Source organism: Rhinoderma darwinii, unplaced genomic scaffold (assembly GCF_050947455.1).
Source record: "Rhinoderma darwinii isolate aRhiDar2 unplaced genomic scaffold, aRhiDar2.hap1 Scaffold_534, whole genome shotgun sequence".
In the NCBI taxonomy this organism is placed as follows: Eukaryota; Metazoa; Chordata; class Amphibia; order Anura; family Rhinodermatidae; genus Rhinoderma; species Rhinoderma darwinii.
Genome location: NW_027464083.1, coordinates 222,540 through 244,961, shown reverse-complemented (window position 1 = coordinate 244,961; position 22,422 = coordinate 222,540). Strand labels below are relative to the sequence as shown.

Genomic DNA, 22,422 nt, shown 5'->3' with positions numbered 1-22,422 from the left:
CCTTTTATGTATTTGTATATGTTCCTGTCTGTGTATTTATCTGTGTGTGTGTGTGTGTGTGTGTGTGTGTGTGTGTGTGTGTGTGTGTGTGTGTGTGTGTGTGTGTGTGTGTGTGTGTGTGTGTGTGTATGTATATGTGTCTGTGTGCCTACATATTTACCTGTATGTATATATTCCAGATGTGTGTATGTATAATTGCCTGTATGTCTAAATATCTGTCTCTATGTATGCACAGTATATATGTTCCAGTATGTGCGTGTCTATATATGTGGTTCATATTTGGTTTGTGTAGGGGGCAGCAACAGGGAGTCCCGCACAGGGCGCCATCCAACCTAAGGCCAGTCCTGATCATGTGATATCTATATATAGGTGTTACCTGTCAGTGTAATCCTGCATGTAATGATAATGAGATGTCTGCTGAGAATTGATCTCTACAGAACAGGAAGGATCAGTCTACTATAAGACTCAGTGGCCAGAGGGAAAAATGCAAGATTTTAGGATTATTTTTAAATAAAGATGACTTAAAAAAAAAGAAATCTTAAAAATATTTTTAACATAAAAACTTGATTTAAACAATAGGTAATTTTCTGAGTAAGTGGTTAAACGGAGTTTCCTCAGATCCCGGCTGTTAATCGCAGCTGGTGCCTCTAAAATCTGATACTAAGCCTAGTGCATGACCGGATCCATAGATCACCTTGTAGAGAACTTCTATGTGCAGTCACATCTCCCTCAGCTCCTGCACTATGTATAATACAGTGTCTGACGTGTTACTGTAATGTAGAACTGAGGAGGAACCCCACCTTAACAAACCTCCCAATTCACTTTCTAAATTCATTATTACTGACCTCTGGTAACACCTCCTGGAATTTCCTCCTCCACTTCACTGTTACACAGTTGATCGCCCCTCACCCGCTCTTCTTCTTCATCCTCCACTTTAATATCAGTCAGATCTTCCCCCTGATTTCACATATGGAACAATTCAGTACAATACAGCAGAGAGAGCGAAGAATCTAACAGATCAACATAAGAAACCACCAAAATCTATGACCACATCTATGACCGGAGGACCAAAAAGCTCCGCACCCCCCTATATAGATCTGGTATACGGCTCAGCTTCATCTACCTGATGATTCTCTGGGACATTGTGATTTTCCTCTGGACAGTCCTGGGAATACAGAGGACTGGGACATCTCTCTGGTGGATTTCTCCTACTGGATCCATCTGTAGGAAACACACAGTGACTGAATACATGACTACTGTATATCTGTCTATATATCAGACACTTCTCTCTACACTTCTATGTTTACTGATCAGAGCCGGAATTACAATGTTGAGGTCCTCACTACCGGTGTCGAGGTCCCTGCACCTTGTAAGCCGCAGGCCTAAAGGAGACTGTGGACTACCAGAGCGAACGGCGGGACACCAACAGCTCCCTGCTCCGCCATAGTATTTACCTGTATCTGCCTTCTGTGGACGCGGATACACATGAAAGTGGCGGGACACAGGGGCCTCTATTTTGAGAGTGCCCTGCAACCCAAAAAATTGTCAGTGTGTCAAATGCTTATTAGCCTCTTACAGGCTGTGTACACCTTTATAGACAATATTTTCTACACGCTTTTATTAACCCCTCCATACGGCAATATTCTTTCAAACCGCTGATGCCCCGGGCAGTTGTCATATAAATAAACATTGGCAGAATGGAAAGGGGTTTAATGTGTGCAGCACTGCACTTTCCTGTCCGCCGGCTCTCTCCACAAGTGCCGGCACATCTCCCCCTTAGTTTAATCAAACTTACATGCCAAACCCCTGCAGATCAGCACCTCAGCACCTGTAGATAGCGCCACTGAAGCTCCCACTAGGAGCAGAATGCTTTGCCAGAGCGTTGCCGTCAACTTGGCTGGGAATTGTGATCCTAGAGGGAGCCCCTGACGTCTCTGTCCATATATGGACAGTGATATCAGGGACTCCTCTGGGAGTGGAATCCACGGCCTATTTTTGACCTGTTTAAGACAGAACCATTTCTCAAATCTGACGTGTCACTTTAAAGAGGCTCTGTCACCAGATTCTGAAACCCCTATCTCGTATTGCAGCAGATCGGCGCTGCAATGTAGATAACATTAACGTTTTGTTTTTTTCAAAAACGAGCATTTTTGGCGAAGTTATGACCATTTTTATATTTATGCAAATTAGCCTCTCTTAAGTACAACTGGGCGTGTTTAAAGTTAAGTCTAAGTGGGCGTGTATTATGTGCGTACATCTGGGTGTGTTTACTTGTTTTAATAGCTGGGCGTTGTGAATGGAAGTGTATGATGCTGACGAATCAGCATCATCCACTTCTCTTCGTTAACACCCAGCATCTGGCAGTTCACAGACACACAGCGTGTCCTCGCTCATCCGACGCGATGAAGTTCCTGTGGGAGGAAGTGAGTGACGTCACAGCGTGATCTCGCGAGATCACGCTGTGTGTCTGTGCACACATAGAGGTGGGACCCCCATATATCAGACATTTATAGCATATAGAGTAAAATGAAGACATTCCCCCCCCCCCAGACAATGAAGACCTGACTCCTGACAACCTGACACATGGCGGATACTGGGGAGACATTGCTGACATCGCACAAGACGTGGTGCACACTATGCAGTCAGTGTTTTGATATGAACTGTGAGGTTCTGCAGCAGCTGAGGTGACATTATATATAAAGGGCACATGCAGTGTGATCTCTTATCATCATGTTATAGCGCAGGTAGAGCAGAGCAGAGTGATACATTGTTTTGTGGAATAAGATTCAGTATAAACTTGTATTTGACTCATTTAACCCCTTCCTGAACAGGACATTTACCGACATAGGGAACACCTGACACCCTGGGCTGGAAACCTGCAAAGGCTGGAAACCTGAGAGAACTGTGATTAAGGCCATTTATATACTTAGATTCTGTGGTCAACAGCGACTGCAGAAACTAAGCTGTAAGAAAGACGGGGGTCCTCCCTGACAGCTCATCGTCCCCACGCGACACGATGGACGGTTGTCATGGCAGCATGGGGGGCAATGAAGGTCCGCCATCTTTCTGCTCCTATAAACCCCTTAATATTAATCACGATATATTGCGATACATTAGTATTACAGTGATTTGTACCGGAGATCTAATCATCACTAGTTCAAGTCCCCCAGAACAGGAATACATTTTTTTAGAAAAAACAGTAAAATAAAAAAACACTAGCAGCTCTAAAAATATAAATAAAAAATATTATAAAATGATCAAAAACTGCAGCTCGTCCCACAAAAAATAAGCCCTCACTCCGCTACATCCACAGAAAAATAAAAAAAAGGTTCTGGTTCTGATTATACATAGTTGTCAACTTTTTACATTTCTTCCCAAGGACAATTAGGGTGTGGCTTCTTTGGTGGGTGTCTTATGGGGCGTGGTTTATCTCATGGGTGTGGCTAATGGGGCGTGGTTTTCTTCCCAGAATTTCTGCATCCAAATAAACAAACAAAACCGTCTGCACTAGTTTGGCTGACAACCACTATGGTGGCCGGTATCTCTCTGGTTATCTGGTTTTTACAGGCAGGTGATGTCTCACTTTATCACTAGGGCGAGGTGATATGTGCTGACCACTACTGGCAGCGTAAACACCAGCGCAGATAGTGTCACACTGTAGATGGTGTGCTCCTTTTAGATGGTGCTCCACACTGCCCCCTGTAGATAATGCCACACACAGCCCCCTGTAGATAGGGCCACATACAGCCCCCCTGTACATAGGGCCACAAACAGCTCCCCTGTAGATAGGGCCACAAACAGCTCCCCTGTAGATAGGGCCACACACAGCCTACTTGTAGATAGGGCCACACACAGCCCCCCTGTAGATAGCGCCACACACAGCCCCCCTGTAGATAGCGCCACACACAGCCCCCCTGTAGATAGCGCCACACACAGCCTCCCTGTAGATAGCGCCACACACAGCCCCCTGTAGATAGGGACACACAGCCCACCTGTACATATCACTACACACAGCCCCCCTTGATAGGGACACACACAGCCTACTTGTAGATAGGGCCACACACAGCCCCCCTGTAGATAGCGCCACACACAGCCCCCGTGTAGATAGCGCCACACTCAGTGCCCCTTGTAGATGGCACTCCACACTGCCCCCTGCAGATAGCGCCACACACAGCCCCCTGTAGATCGCGCCACAAACAGCCCCCTTGTAGATAGCGCCACACACAGCCCCCCTGTAGATTGCGCCACACACAGCCCCCCTGTAGATTGCGCCACACACAGCCCTCCTGTAGATTGCGCCGCACACAGCCCTCCTGTAGATTGCGCCACATACAGCCCCCTTGTAGAGAGAGCCACACACGTCACCTTGTGGATAATGCCACACACATCCCCTTGTAGAGAACGCCACAAACCCCCCTTGTACATAGTGCCACAAAGGGACGGCCAGAATGGTGTGCATCACTCCAGCAGGTGGAAGGGGGCGCTGCACTGGCTACCTTTCCCCTGCTCGTTTCAGAAGCGCCCGGGCCCGGCGACTCAGCATCCGCCTTTCCGCCCGTAGCAGCCATAGCGGCTACATCGGGCATGGGGACGACCATGCTGCCAGTCGGGATGGGCCCCCCATGGCCGGCGGCACCGCTAGCAGCTGCTACGGCTGTAGCAACGCCACATTCAATAGTGTCTGCGTCATTAGTACACAGGTACTATTGAATACTATAGCAAAGCAGGAAGGTATCTCCCAGCTCTGCTATCTGCTAGCGCCACTGTGTGGCTGGGGATTCCGCTCCTGGATTGAGCGCTTGATGTCTCTGTCCATATATGGACAGTGACAACTCCTGAAGCGGAATCCCCGTCCACAGCGTTGCTGATGCGGTGACCGGGGATTCCACTTCAGTAGAGGCCCTTGACGTCACTGTCCATAAATAGACGGTCATCAAGCGCTCCGTCCAGGAGCGGAATCTCCGGCCACAGGGGGATTCCGCTCTTTCAGGGAGCTACAGTAGCGCTATGTACAGGAAGGGGGGGGGGGTTCTATCATCTACAAGGGGGCTCTGTGGCACTACAATGGGGCTGTGTGGCACTATCTACAGGAGAATCTGTGAGTGGTGGGCTGATGGTCATTTAAGTGAGTGACGAAAAAATAAAAACGTTATAGCTCTTTGAATGCGACTATAGAAAAACGAATAAAATAGCTTGGTCATTAGGGCCTAAAATGGGCTGGTCACTAAGGGGTTAAAGAGGCTCTGTCACCAGATTTTGCAGCCCCTATCTGCTATTGCAGGTGATCGGCGCTGCAATGTAGATAAGAGCAACTTTTTATTTTTAAAAAACGAGCATTTTTGGCCAAGTTATGACCATTTTCGTATTTATGCAAATGAGGCTTGCAAAAGTACAACTGGGCGTGTTGAAAAGTAAAAGTCCAACTGGGCGTGTATTATGTGCGTACATCGGGGCGTGTTTACTACTTTTACTAGCTGGGCGTTCTGATGAGAAGTAACATCCACTTCTCTTCACAACGCCCAGCTTCTGGCAGTGCAGATCTGTGACGTCACTCACAGGTCCTGCATCGTGTCGGCCACATCGGCACCAGAGGCTACAGATGATTCTGCAGCAGCATCAGCGTTTGCAGGTAAGTCGATGTAGCTACTTACCTGCAAATGCTGATGCAGAATCATCTGTAGCCTCTGGTGCCGATGTGTCCTCGCTCGTCTGACACGATGCAGGACCTGTGAGTGACGACACAGCGTGATCTCTGGAGAACACGGCTGTGTCTGCACTGCCAGAAGCTGGGCGTTGTGAAGAGAAGTGGATGATACTTCTCATCAGAACGCCCAGCTAGTAAAAGTAGTAAACACGCCCCGATGTACGCACATAATACACGCCCACTTGGACTTTTACTTTTCAACACGCCCAGTTGTACTTTTGCAAGCCACATTTGCATAAATACAAAAATGGTCATAACTTGGCCAAAAATGCTCGTTTTTTTAAAATAAAAACGTTACTGTAATCTACATTGCAGCGCCGATCTGCTGCAATAGCAGATAGGGGTTGCAAAATCTGGTGACAGAACCTCTTTAAACCGCACGGTGAACGACATTAACAAGAAATGTATAAAAGTCCGTGAATAAGTTGTAAGTCCCGAATATTATGTCATTACAAAACACGACTCGTCCCACAAAACACCCGACCACTACAAAGACCAGAAATAACCACTTACCCCAAAGAGGCCGGCACTGGAGGGGTTAAATCCGGGCTAGGACTCCAGTGGGCGGAGTCACTCAATGGTTGATAACAGAGAGAACACCCGACCAGCGCTGCTCTTTACCTCATCACGTAACAGCTGAAGGACCTGTGATGACGTCACCACCAAGTGACAGGAAAAGGCGGAGCTTATTAGTGGAGAGAGGCGGAAGTGGAAGGACCTGTGATATCAAGGTCACGTGACCGTGGAATCAGGGGCGGGGGTTTTAGAAGTGTGAGCGATGTATGAAGGACCTGTGTGATGATCAAGTGACATGAGGGGTCCTGAGCATCATATGAGCGATGAAGGAGTGATCGGCGCTAAACAGTGCAAAATATAATTTGTTGTGGTAAAAGGACCTGTGATGACATCACCACCACGTGACTGGGACGGGAGGGGTGGAGCTTATCATTTGAGAAAAGTGGTGGAGGAAAGACCTGTGAAGCTGATCACGTGAGGTAGAGAGCAGCGCTGGTCGGGTGTACATGACTTCCGGTCTCCGCTGTTGTTTAGTGTTCTCTCTGTTATCAGTCAGGAGGTTTCCCATGATGCAGTAGTAAGGTTACATGAGGTCATTTCTGTCCGGTTTTGGTGCGTTTTTGTCTGGCACAGTGTTGGTAATTATTATTATTTATTATTAGCGCTGTAAATATGAAATACAGGAGGGATTAACCCCTTGGTGACATCAGATCTATAGTATTATGCTGTACGTGCGCCGTCACACTAGAAGGAGCGCAGCCTGCACCGTACACGGCTTCTCACAGCCGCCGGCAACCGCCAAGATCAGAGACAGCGCAATCCCGGCCCCTTAACCCCTCGTGATTAATAGCGACCGCGGCATCTGATCAGTTATAGATCGCGGCTTCCTCTGTCCTCCGAAGAAACTGCGCGATGCCGACCGGTTATATAAACCCCCCTCACACCGCGCAATCACCGGAAATATAAACCCCCCACACCACGCAATCACCGGAAATATAAACCCCTCCCCACACCGCTCAATCACCGGAAATATAAACCTCCCCAACACCGCGTAATCACCGGAAATATAAACCCCCCACACCACGCAATCACCGGAAATATAAACCCTCTCACACCGCGCAATCACCGGAAATATAAACCCCTCACACCGCGCAATCACCGGAAATATAAACCTCCCCAACACCGCGTAATCACCGGAAATATAAAACCCCTCACACCGCGCAATCACCGGAAATATAAAACCCCTCACACTGCGCAATCACCGGAAATATAAACCCCTCACACCGCGCAATCACCGGAAATATAAAACCCCTCACACCGCGCAATTACCAGAAATATAACCCCCCCACACCGCGCAATCACCGGAAATATAAACCCCTCACACAGCGCAATCACCTGAAATATAAACCCCTCACACCGCGCAATCACCGGAAATATAAAACCCCTCACACCGCGCAATCACCGGAAATATAAAACCCCTCACACCGCGCAATCACCGGAAATATAAAACTCCTCACACCGCGCAATCACCGGAAATATAAACCCCCCACACCGCGCAATCACCGGAAATATAAACACCCTCACACCGCGCAATCACGGAAATATAAAACCCTCACACCGCGCAATCACCGGAAATATAAACCCCTCACACCGCGCAATCACCGGAAATATAAAACCCCTCACACCGCGCAATCACCGGAAATATAAACCCCTCACACCGCGCAATCACCGGAAATATAAAACCCCTCACACCGCGCAATCACCGGAAATATAAAACCCCTCACACCGCGCAATCACCGGAAATATAAAACCCCTCACACCGCGCAATCACCGGAAATATAAAACCCCTCACACCGCGCAATCACCGGAAATATAAACCTCCCCAACACCGCGTAATCACCGGAAATATAAACCCCCTCACACCGCGCAATCACCGGAAATATAAACCCCTCACACCGCGCAATCACCGGAAATATAAAACCCCTCACACTGCGCAATCACCGGAAATATAAACCCCTCACACCGCGCAATCACCGGAAATATAAAACCCCTCACACCGCGCAATTACCAGAAATATAACCCCCCCACACCACGCAATCACCGGAAATATAAACCCCTCACACCGCGCAATCACCGGAAATATAAAACCCCTCACACCGCGCAATCACCGGAAATATAAAACCCCTCACACCGCGCAATCACCGGAAATATAAACCCCCTCACACCGCGCAATCACCGGAAATATAAATCCCTCATACCGCGCAATCACCGGAAATATAAAAACGCCCACACCGCGCAATCACCGGAAATATAAACCCCCCACACCGCGCAATCACCGGAAATATAAACCCCTCACACCGCGCAATCACTGGAAATATAAACCCCCACACACCGCGCAATCACCGGAAATATAAACCCCTCACACCGCGCAATCACCGGAAATATAAACCCCTCACACCGCGCAATCACCGGAAATATAAACCCCTCACACCGCGCAATCACCGGAAATATAAAACCCCTCACACCGCGCAATTACCAGAAATATAACCCCCCCACACCACGCAATCACCGGAAATATAAACCCCTCACACCGCGCAATCACCGGAAATATAAAACCCCTCACACCGCGCAATCACTGGAAATATAAAACCCCTCACACCACGCAATCACCGGAAATATAAACCCCCTCACACCGCGCAATCACCGGAAATATAAAACCCCTCACACCGCGCAATCACCGGAAATATAAAACCCCTCACACCGCGTAATCACCGGAAATATAAAACCCCTCACACCGCGCAATCACCGGAAATATAAAACCCTCACACCGCGCAATCACCGTAAATATAAAACCCCTCACACCGCGCAATCACCGGAAATATAAACCCCCCCACACCACGCAATCACCGGAAATATAAAACCCTTCACACCGCGCAATCACCGGAAATATAAACCACCTCACACCGCGCAATCACCGGAAATATAAAACTCCTCACACCGGAAATATAAACCCCTCACACCGCGCAATCACTGGAAATATAAAACCCCCCCACACCGCGCAATCACTGGAAATATAAAACCCCTCACACCGCGTAATCACCGGAAATATAAACCCCCTCACACCGCGCAATCACCGGAAATATAAAACCCCTCACACCGCGCAATCACCGGAAATATAAACCCCTCACACCGCGCAATCACCGGAAATATAAACCCCCCCACACCGCGCAATCACCAGAAATATAAACCCCTCACACCGCGCAATCACCGGAAATATAAACCCCCTCACACCACGCAATCACCGGAAATATAAAACCCCACACACCGCGCAATCACCGGAAATATAAAACCCCACACACCGCGCAATCACCGGAAATATAAACCCCTCACACCGCGCAATCACCGGAAATATATAACCCCCCCACACCGCGCAATCACCGGAAATATAAACCCCCCACACCGCGCAATCACCGGAAATATAAACCCCTCACACCGCGCAATCACCAGAAATATAAACCCCCTCACACCGCGCAATCACCAGAAATATAAACTCCCTCACACCGCGCAATCACCGGAAATATAAAACCCCTCACACCGCGCAATCACCGGAAATATAAACCACTCACACCGCGCAATCACCGGAAATATAAACCCCCTCACACCGCGCAATCACCGGAAATATAAACCCCTCACACCGCGCAATCACCGGAAATATAAACCTCTCACACCGCGCAATCACCGGAAATATAAAACCCCCCACACCGCGCAATCACCGGAAATATAAAACCCTCCACACCGTGCAATCACTGGAAATATAAAACCCCTCACACCGCGCAATCACCGGAAATATAAACCCCTCACACCGCGCAATCACCAGAAATATAAACCCCTCACACCGCGCAATCACCGGAAATATAAAACCCTCACACCGCGCAATCACCGGAATTATAAAACCCCTCACACCGCGCAATCACCGGAAATATAAACCCCTCACACCGCGCAATCACCGGAAATATAAACCCCCCACACCGCGCAATCACCGGAAATATAAACCCTCTCACACCGCGCAATCACCGGAAATATAAACCCCTCACACCGCGCAATCACCGGAAATATAAACCCCTCACACCGCGCAATCACCGGAAATATAAACCCCTCACACCGCGCAATCATCAGAAATATAAAACCCCTCACACCGCGCAATCACCGGAAATATAAACCCCCTCACACCGCGCAATCACCGGAAATATAAACCTCTCACACCGCGCAATCACCGGAAATATAAACCCCTCACACCGCGCAATCACCGGAGATATAAACCCCTCACACCGCGCAATCACCGGAAATATAAAACACTCACACCGCGCAATCACCGGAAATATAAACCCCTCACACCGCGCAATCACCGGAAATATAAAACCCCCCACACCGCGCAATCACCGGAAATATAAAACCCCTCACACCGCGCAATCACCGGAAATATAAACCCCCCACACCGCGCAATCACCGGAAATATAAACCCCCCACACCGCGCAATAACCGGAAATATAAACCGCTCAGACCGCGCAATCACCGGAAGTATAAACCCCTCACACCGCACAATCACCGGAAGTATAAACCCCTCACACCGCACAATCACCGGAAATATAAACCCCTCACACCGCGCAATCACCGGAAATATAAACCCCCTCACACCGCGCAATCACCGGAAATATAAACCCCTCACACCGCGCAATCACCGGAAATATAAACCTCTCACACCGCGCAATCACCGGAAATATAAAACCCTCACACCGCGCAATCACCGGAAATATAAAACCCCACACCGTGCAATCACCGGAAATATAAACCCCCTCACACCGTGCAATCACCGGAAATATAAAACCCCTCACACCGCGCAATCACCGGAAATATAACCCCCTCACACCACGCAATCACCGGAAATATAAACCCCTCCACACCGCGCAATCACCGGAAATATAACCCCCTCACACCACGCAATCACCGGAAATATAACCCCCTCACACCACGCAATCACCGGAAATATAAACCCCCCCACACCGCGCAATCACCGGAAATATAAAACCTCTCACACCGCGCAATCACCGGAAATATAAACCCCCTCACACCGCGCAATCACCGGAAATATAAACCCCCTCACACCGCGCAATCACCGGAAATATAAACCCCCTCACACCGCGCAATCACCGGAAATATAAAACCCCTCACACCGCGCAATCACCGGAAATATAAACCCCTCACACCGCGCAATCACCGGAAATATAAACCCCCCCACACCGCGCAATCACCGGAAATATAACCCCCCCCCCACACCGCGCAATCACCGGAAATATAAACCACTCACACCGCACAATCACCGGAAATATAAACCCCCCACACCGCGCAATCACCGGAAATATAAACCCCTCACACCGCGCAATCACCGGAAATATAAAACCCCTCACACCGCGCAATCACCGGAAATATAAAACCCCTCACACCGCGCAATCACCAGAAATATAAAACCCCTCACACCGCGCAATCACTGGAAATATAAAACCCCTCACACCACGCAATCACCGGAAATATAAAACCCCTCACACCGCGCAATCACCGGAAATATAAACCCCTCACACCGCGCAATCACTGGAAATATAAAACCCCTCACACCGCGCAATCACCGGAAATATAAACCCCCCACACCACGCAATCACCGGAAATATAAACCCCTCACACCGCGCAATCACCGGAAATATAAACCCCCCCATACCGCGCAGTCACCGGAAATATAAACCCCTCACACCGCGCAATCACCGGAAATATAAAACCCTTCACACCGCGTAATCACCGGAAATATAAAACCCCTCACACCGCGCAATCACCGGGAATATAAAACCCCCCCACACCGCGCAATCACCGGAAATATAAACCCCTCACCGCGCAATCACCGGAAATATAAAACCCCTCCCACCGCGCAATCACCGGAAATATAAAACCCCTCACACCGCGCAATCACCGGAAATATAAAACCCCCTCACACCGCGCAATCACCGGAAATATAAAACTCCTCACAACGCGCAATCACCGGAAATATAAAACCCCTCACACCGCGCAATCACCGGAAATATAAACCCCCTCACACCGCGCAATCACCGGAAATATAAACCCCCTCACACCGCGCAATCATCGGAAATATAAACCCCTCACACCGCGCAACCACCGGAAATATAAAACCCTCACACCGCGCAATCACCGGAAATATAAACCCCTCACACCGCGCAATCACCGGAAATATAAACCCCTCACACCGCGCAATCACCGGAAATATAAAACCCCTCACACCGCGCAATCACCGGAAATATAAACCCCCCCCCCCACACCGCGCAATCACCGGAAATATAAACCCCCTCACACCGCGCAATCACCGGAAATATAAAACCCATCACACCGTGCAATCACCGTAAATATAAACCCCTCACACCGCGCAATCACCGGGAATATAAACCCCTCACACCCCGCAATCACCGGAAATATAAAACCCCGCACACCGCGCAATCACCGGAAATATAAACCCCCCCCACACCGCGCAATCACCGGAAATATAAACCCCTCACACCGCGCATTCACCGGAAATATAAACCCCTCACACCGCGCAATCACCGGAAATATATAACCCCTCACACCGCGCAATCACCGGAAATATAAAACCCCTCACACCGCGCAATCACCGGAAATATAAACCCCCCCCCCCACACCGCGCAATCACCGGAAATATAAACCCCTCACACCGCGCACTCACCAGAAATATAAACCCCCTCACACCGCGCAATCACCGGAAATATAAAACCCCTCACACCGCCCAATCACCGGAAATATAAACCCCTCACACCGCGCAATCACCGGAAATATAAAACCCCTCACACCGCGCAATCACCGGAAATATAAAACCCCTCACACCGCCCAATCACCGGAAATATAAACCCCTCACACCGCGCAATCACCGGAAATATAAAACCCCTCACACCGCCCAATCACCGGAAATATAAACCCCTCACACCGCGTAATCACTGGAAATATAAACCCCCTCACACCGCGCAATCACCGGAAATATAAAACCCCTCACACCGCGCAATCACCGGAAATATAAAACCCCTCACACCGCGCAATCACCGGAAATATAAACCCCCCCCACACCGTGCAATCACCGGAAATATAAAACCCCTCACACCGCGCAATCACCGGAAATATAAACCTCTCACACCGCGCAATCACCGGAAATATAAACCCCTCACACCGCGCAATCACCGGAAATATAAAACCCCTCACACCGCGCAATCACCGGGAATATAAAACCCCCCCACACCGCGCAATCACCGGAAATATAAACCCCCCCCACACCGCGCAATCACCGGAAATATAAACCCCCCCACACCGCGCAATCACCGGAAATATAAACCCCCCCACACCGCGCAATCACCGGAAATATAAACCCCCCCCACACCGCGCAATCACCGGAAATATAAACCCCCCCACACCGCGCAATCACCGGAAATATAAACCCCCCCCCACACCGCGCAATCACCGGAAATATAAAACCCCACACACCGCGCAATCACCGGAAATATAAACCCCCTCACACCGCGCAATCACCGGAAATATAAACCCCTCACACCGCGCAATCACCGGAAATATAAACCCCCCCCACACCGCGCAATCACCGGAAATATAAAACCCCTCACACCGCGCAATCACCGGAAATATAAAACCCCTCACACCGCGCAATCACCGGAAATATAAACCCCTCACACCGCGCAATCACCGGAACTATAAACCCCTCACACCGCGCAATCACCGGAAATATAAACCCCCACACCGCGCAATCACCGGAAATATAAACCCCCTCACACCGCACAATCACCGGAAATATAAACCCCCTCACACCGCGCAATCACCGGAAATATAAACCCCTCACACCGCGCAATCACCGGAAATATAAACCCCTCACACCGCGCAATCACCGGAACTATAAACCCCTCACACCGCGCAATCACCGGAAATATAAAACCCCTCACACCGCGCAATCACCGGAAATATAAACCCCCTCACACCGTGCAATCACCGTAAATATAAACCCCTCACACCGCGCAATCACCGGAAATATAAACCCCTCACACAGCACAATCACCGGAAATATAAAACCCCTCACACCGCGCAATCACCGGAAATATAAACCCCTCACACCGCGCAATCACCGGAAAAATAAATCCCTCACACCGCGCAATCACCGGAAATATAAACCCCCCCACACCGCGCAATCACCGGAAATATAAACCCATCGCACCGCACAATCACCGGAAATATAAACTCACACCGCGCAATCACCGGAAATATAAACCCCCCCACACCGCGCAATCACCGGAAATATAAAACCCCTCACACCGCGCAATCACCGGAAATATAAACCCCTCACACCGCGCAATCACTGGAAATATAAAACCCCTCACACCGCGCAATCACCGGAAATATAAACCCCTCACACCGCGCAATCACCGGAAATATAAAACCCCTCACACCGCGCAATCACCGGAAATATAAACCCCCTCACACCGCGCAATCACCGGAAATATAAAACCCCTCACACCGCGCAATCACCGGAAATATAAACCCCCTCACACCGCGCAATCACTGGAAATATAAACCCATCACACCGCGCAATCACCGGAAATATAAACCCCTCACACCGCGCAATCACCGGAAATATAAAACCCCCCACACCGCGCAATCACCGGAAATATAAACCCCCCCCCCACACCGCGCAATCACCGGAAATATAAACCCCCTCACACCGCGCAATCACCGGAAATATAAAACCCCTCACACCGCGCAATCACCGGAAATATAAAACCCCTCACACCGCGCAATCACCGGAAATATAAACCCCCCCCCTCACCGCGCAATCACCGGAAATATAAACCCCTCACACCGCGCAATCACCGGAAATATAAAACCCCTCACACCGAGCAATCACCGGAAATATAAAACCCCTCACACCGCACAATCACCGGAAATATAAACCCCTCACACCGCGCAATCACCGGAAATATAAACCCCCCCCTCACCGCGCAATCACCGGAAATATAAACCCCTCACACCGCGCAATCACCGGAAATATAAACCCCCCCACACCGCACAATCACCGGAAATATAAAACCCCTCACACCGCGCAATCACCGGAAATATAAACCCCCCACACCGCGCAATCACCGGAAATATAAAACCCCTCACACCGAGCAATCACCGGAAATATAAAACCCCTCACACCGCGCAATCACCGGAAATATAAACCCCTCACACCGCGCAATCACCGGAAATATAAACCCCTCACACCGTGCAATCACCGGAAATATAAACCCCCCCACACCGCGCAATCACCGGAAATATAAACTCCCTCACACCGCGCAATCACCGGAAATATAAAACCCCTCACACCGCGCAATCACCGGAAATATAAAACCGTTCACACCGTGCAATCACCGGAAATATAAAACACTCACATCGCGCAATCACCAGAAATATAAAACCCCCTCACACCGCGCAATCACCAGAAATATAAACCCCCTCACACCGCGCAATCACCAGAAATATAAAACCCCTCACACCGCGCAATCACCGGAAATATAAAACCCTTCACACCGCGCAATCACCGGAAATATAAAACCCTTCACACCGCGCAATCACCAGAAATATAAAACCCTTCACACCGCGCAATCACCGGAAATATAAACCCCCCCCCCTCACACCGCGCAATCACCGGAAATATAAAACACACACCGCGCAATCACCGGAAATATAAACCCCTCACACCGCGCAATCACCGGAAATATAAAACCCCCACACCGCGCAATCACCGGAAATATAAACCCCTCACACTGCGCAATCACCGGAAATATAAAACCCCTCACACCGCGCAATCACCGGAAATATAAAACCCCTCACACCGCGCAATCACCGGAAATATAAACCCCCCAAACCACGCAATCACCGGAAATATAAAACCCCTCACAGCGCGCAATCACCGGAAATATAAACCCCTCACACCGCGCAATCACCGGGAATATAAACCCCCTCACACCGCGCGATCACCGGAAATATAGCCCCCCCCACACCGCGCAATCACCGGAAATATAAACCCCTCACACCGCGCAATCACCGGAAATATAAACCCCTCACACCGCGCAATCACCGGAAATATAAACCCCTCACACCGCGCAATCACCGGAAATATAAAACCCCTCACACCGAGCAATCACCGGAAATATAAAACCCCTCACACCGCACAATCACCGGAAATATAAAACCCCTCACACCGAGCAATCACCGGAAATATAAAACCCCTCACACCGCGCAATCACTGGAAATATAAACCCCTCACACCGCGCAATCACCGGAAATATAAACCCCTCACACCGTGCAATCACCGGAAATATAAACTCCCTCACACCGCGCAATCACCGGAAATATAAAACCCCTCACACCGCGCAATCACCGGAAATATAAAACCCCTCACACCGCGCAATCACCGGAAATATAAAACCCCCCACACCGCGCAATCACCGGAAATATAAACCCCTCACACCGCGCAATCACCAGAAATATAAAACCCTTCACACCGCGCAATCATCGGAAATATAAACCCCCCAAACCACGCAATCACCGGAAATATAAAACCCCTCACACCGCGCAATCACCGGAAATATAAACCCCTCACACCGCGCAATCACCTGGAATATAAACCCCCTCACACCGCGCAATCACCGGAAATATAAACCCCTCACACCGCGCAATCACCGGAAATATAAACCCCCCCACACCGCGCAATCACCGGAAATATAAAACCCCTCGCACCGCGCAATCACCGGAAATATAAACCCCTCACACCGCGCAATCACCGGAAATATAAACCCCTCACACCGCGCAATCACCGGAAATATAAACCCCAGGATAGTACACAGGCATATATCTATACACTGATAGTACACAGGCATATATCTATATACTGCTAGTACACAGGCATATATCTATATACTGATAGCACACAGGCATATATCTATATACTGATAGTACACAGGCATATATCTATATACTGATAGCACACAGGCATATATCTATATACTGATAGCACACAGGCATATATCTATATACTGATAGTACACAGGCATATATCTATATACTGATAGCACACAGGCATATATCTATATACTGATAGTACACAGGCATATATCTATATACTGATAGCACACAGGCATATATCTATATACTGATAGTACACAGGCATATATCTATATACTGATAGTACACAGGCATATATCTATATACTGATAGTACACAGGCATATATCTATACACTGATAGTACACAGGCATATATCTATACACTGATAGTACACAGGCATATATCTATACACTGATAGTACACAGCAATATATCTATATACTGATAGTACACAGGCATATCTCTATATACTGATAGTACACAGGCATATATCTATATACTGATAGTACACAGGCATATATCTATATACTGATAGTACACAGGCATATATCTATATACTGATAGTACACAGGCATATATCTATATACTGATAGTACACAGGCATATATCTATATACTGATAGTACACAGGCATATATCTATATACTGATAGTACACAGGCATATATCTATACACTGATAGTACACAGGCATATATCTATATACTGATAGTACACAGGCATATATCTATACACTGATAGTACACAGGCATATATCTATATACTGATAGCACACAGGCATATATCTATATACTGATAGTACACAGGCATATATTTATATACTGATAGTACACAGGCATATATCTATATACTGATAGCACACAGGCATATATCTATATACTGATAGTACACAGGCATATATCTATATACTGATAGTACACAGGCATATATCTATAAACTGATAGCACACAAGCATATATCTATATACTGATAGTACACAGGCATATATCTATATACTGATAGTACACAGGCATATATCTATATACTGATAGTACACAGGCATATATCTATACACTGATAGTACACAGGCATATATCTATACACTGATAGTACACAGGCATATATCTATACACTGATAGTACACAGCAATATATCTATATACTGATAGTACACAGGCATATATCTATATACTGATAGTACACAGGCATATATCTATATACTGATAGTACACAGGCATATATCTATATACTGATAGTACACAGGCATATATCTATATACTGATAGTACACAGGCATATATCTATATACTGATAGTACACAGGCATATATCTATATACTGATAGTACACAGGCATATATCTATATACTGATAGCACACAGGCATATATCTATATACTGATAGTACACAGGCCTATATCTATATACTGATAGCACACAGGCATATATCTATATACTGATAGTACACAGGCATATATCTATATACTGATAGCACACAGGCATATATCTATACACTGATAGTACACAGGCATATATCTATATACTGATAGCATACAGGCATATATCTATACACTGATAATACACAGGCATATATCTATACACTGATAGTACACAGGCATATATCTATATACTGATAGCACACAGGCATATATCTATACACTGATAGTACACAGGCATATATCTATATACTGATAGTACACAGCCATATATCTATACACTGATAGCACACAGGCATATATCTATATACTGATAGTACACAGGCATATATCTATATACTGATAGTACACAGGCATATATCTATATACTGATAGTACACAGGCATATATCTATACACTGATAGTACACAGGCACATATCTATATACTGATAGTACACAGGCATATATCTATATACTGATAGTACACAGGCATATATCTATATACTGATAGTACACAGCCATATATCTATACACTGATAGCACACAGGCATATATCTATATACTGATAGTACACAGGCATATATCTATATACTGATAGTACACAGGCATATATCTATATACTGATAGTACACAGACATATATCTATATACTGATAGTACACAGGCATATATCTATATACTGATAGTACACAGGCATACATCTATATACTGATAGTACACAGGCATATATCTATATACTGATCGCACACAGGCATATATCTATATACTGATAGTACAGAGGCATATATCTATATACTGATAGCACACAGGCATATATCTATATACTGATAGTACACAGGCATTTATCTATATACTGATAGCACACAGGCATATATCTATATACTGATAGCACACAGGCATATATCTATATACTGATAGCACACAGGCATATATCTATATACTGATAGTACACAGTCATATATCTATATACTGATAGCACACAGGCATATATCTATATACTGATAGTACACAGTCATATATCTATATACTGATAGCACACAGGCATATATCTATATACTGATAGTACACAGGCATATATCTATATACTGATAGCACACAGGCATATATCTATATACTGATAGTACACAGGCATATATCTATATACTGATAGTACACAGGCATATATCTATATACTGATAGTACACAGGCATATATCTATATACTGATAGTACACAGGCATATATCTATATACTGATAGTACACAGGCATATATCTATACACTGATAGTACACAGGCATATATCTATATACTGATAGTACACAGGCATATATCTATACACTGATAGTACACAGGCATATATCTATATACTGATAGTACACAGGCATATATCTATATACTGATAGCACACAGGCATATATCTATATTCTGATAGTACACAGGCATACATCTATATACTGATAGTACACAGGCATATATCTATATACTGATAGTACACAGGCATATATCTATATACTGATAGTACACAGGCATATATCTATATACTGATAGTACAGAGGCATATATCTATATACTGATAGTACAGAGGCATATATCTATATACTGATAGTACACAGGCATATATCTATATACTGATAGTACACAGGCATATATCTATATACTGATAGTACACAGGCATATATCTATATACTGATAGTACACAGGCATATATCTATATACTGATAGCACACAGCCATATATCTATATACTGATAGTACACAGGCATATATCTATATACTGATAGTACACAGGCATATATCTATATACTGATAGTACACAGGCATATATCTATATACTGATAGCACACAGGCGTATATCTATATACTGATAGTACACAGGCATATATCTATATACTGATAGTACACAGGCATACATCTATATACTGATAGTACACAGGCGTATATCTATATACTGATAGCACACAGGCATATATCTATATACTAATAGTACACAGGCATATATCTATATACTGATAGTACTCAGGCATATATCTGTATACTGATAGTACACAGGCATATATCTATATACTGATAGCACAGAGGCATATATCTATATACTGATAGTACACAGGCACATATCTATATACTGATAGCACACAGGCATATATCTATATACTGATAGTACAGAGGCATATATCTATATACTGATAGTACACAGGCATATATCTATATACTGATAGTACACAGCCATATATCTATATACTGATAGTACACAGGCATATATCTATATACTGATAGTACACAGGCATATATCTATATACTGATAGTACACAGGCATACATCTATATACTGATAGTACACAGGCATACATCTATATACTGATAGTACACAGGCATACATCTATATACTGATAGTACACAGGCATACATCTATATACTGATAGTACACAGGCATATATCTATATACTGATAGTACACAGGCATATATCTATATACTGATAGTACACATGCATATATCTATATACTGATACTACACAGGCATATATCTATATACTGATAGTACACAGGCATATATCTATATACTGATAGTACACAGGCATATATCTATATACTGATAGTACACAGGCATATATCTATATACTGATAGTACACAGGCATATATCTATATACTGATAGTACACAGGCATATATCTATATACTGATAGTACACAGGCATATATCTATATACTGATAGTACACAGGCATATATCTATATACTGATAGTACACAGGCATATATCTATATACTGATAGTACACAGGTATATATCTATATACTGATAGCACACAGGCATATATCTATATACTGATAGCACACAGGCATATATCTATACACTGATAGAACACAGGCATATATTAGTACACAGCCATATATCTATATACTGATAGCACACAGGCATATATCTATATACTGATAGTACACAGGCATATATCTATATACTGATAGTACACAGGCATATATCTATATACTAATAGTACACAGGCATATATCTATATACTGATAGTACACAGGCGTATATCTATATACTGATAGTACACAGGCGTATATCTATATACTGATAGTACACAGGCGTATATCTATATACTGATAGTACACAGGCATATATCTATATACTGATAGTACACAGGCATATATCTATATACTGATAGTACACAGGCATATATCTATACACTGATAATACACAGGCATATATCTATACACTGATAGTACACAGGCATATAGCTATATACTGATAGTACACAGGCATATATCTATATACTGATAGTACACAGGCATATATCTATATACTGATAGTACACAGGCATATATCTATATACTGATAGCTCACAGGCATATATCTATATACTGATAGTACACAGGCATATATCTATATACAGATAGTACACAGGCATATATCTATACACTGATAGTACACAGGCATATATCTATATACTGATAGTACACAGGCATATATCTATATACTGATAGTACACAGGCATATATCTATATACTGATAGTACACAGGCATATATCTATATACTGATAGTACACAGGCATATATCTATACACTGATAGTACACAGGCATATATCTATATACTGATAGCACACAGGCATATATCTATATACTGATAGTACACAGGCATATATCTATACACTGATAGTACACAGGCATATATCTATATACTGATAGCACACAGGCATATATCTATATACTGATAGCACACAGGCATATATCTATATACTGATAGTACACAGGCATATATCTATACACTGATAGTACACAGGCATATATCT

General features: G+C 45.6%; 1 long non-coding RNA gene across 3 annotated transcripts in view; it reads right to left on the bottom strand.

Annotated features, from left to right (window-relative positions):
* Positions 1-851: 851 nt before the first annotated feature.
* Positions 852-22,422, bottom strand: part of LOC142722374 (uncharacterized) — a 196,594-nt gene continuing 175,023 nt past the window's right edge. The window contains exons 1-3 of one of the 3 annotated variants that reach the window (XR_012874684.1): positions 6,326-6,576; positions 1,124-1,221; positions 852-957 (exon numbers count right to left, since the gene is read on the bottom strand). This is a non-coding gene — a long non-coding RNA (uncharacterized LOC142722374). Of the gene's footprint in view, positions 958-1,123; positions 1,222-6,217; positions 6,577-22,422 lie in introns of those variants that run through there. The other 2 variants (XR_012874683.1, XR_012874685.1) reach the window with 2 other exon arrangements.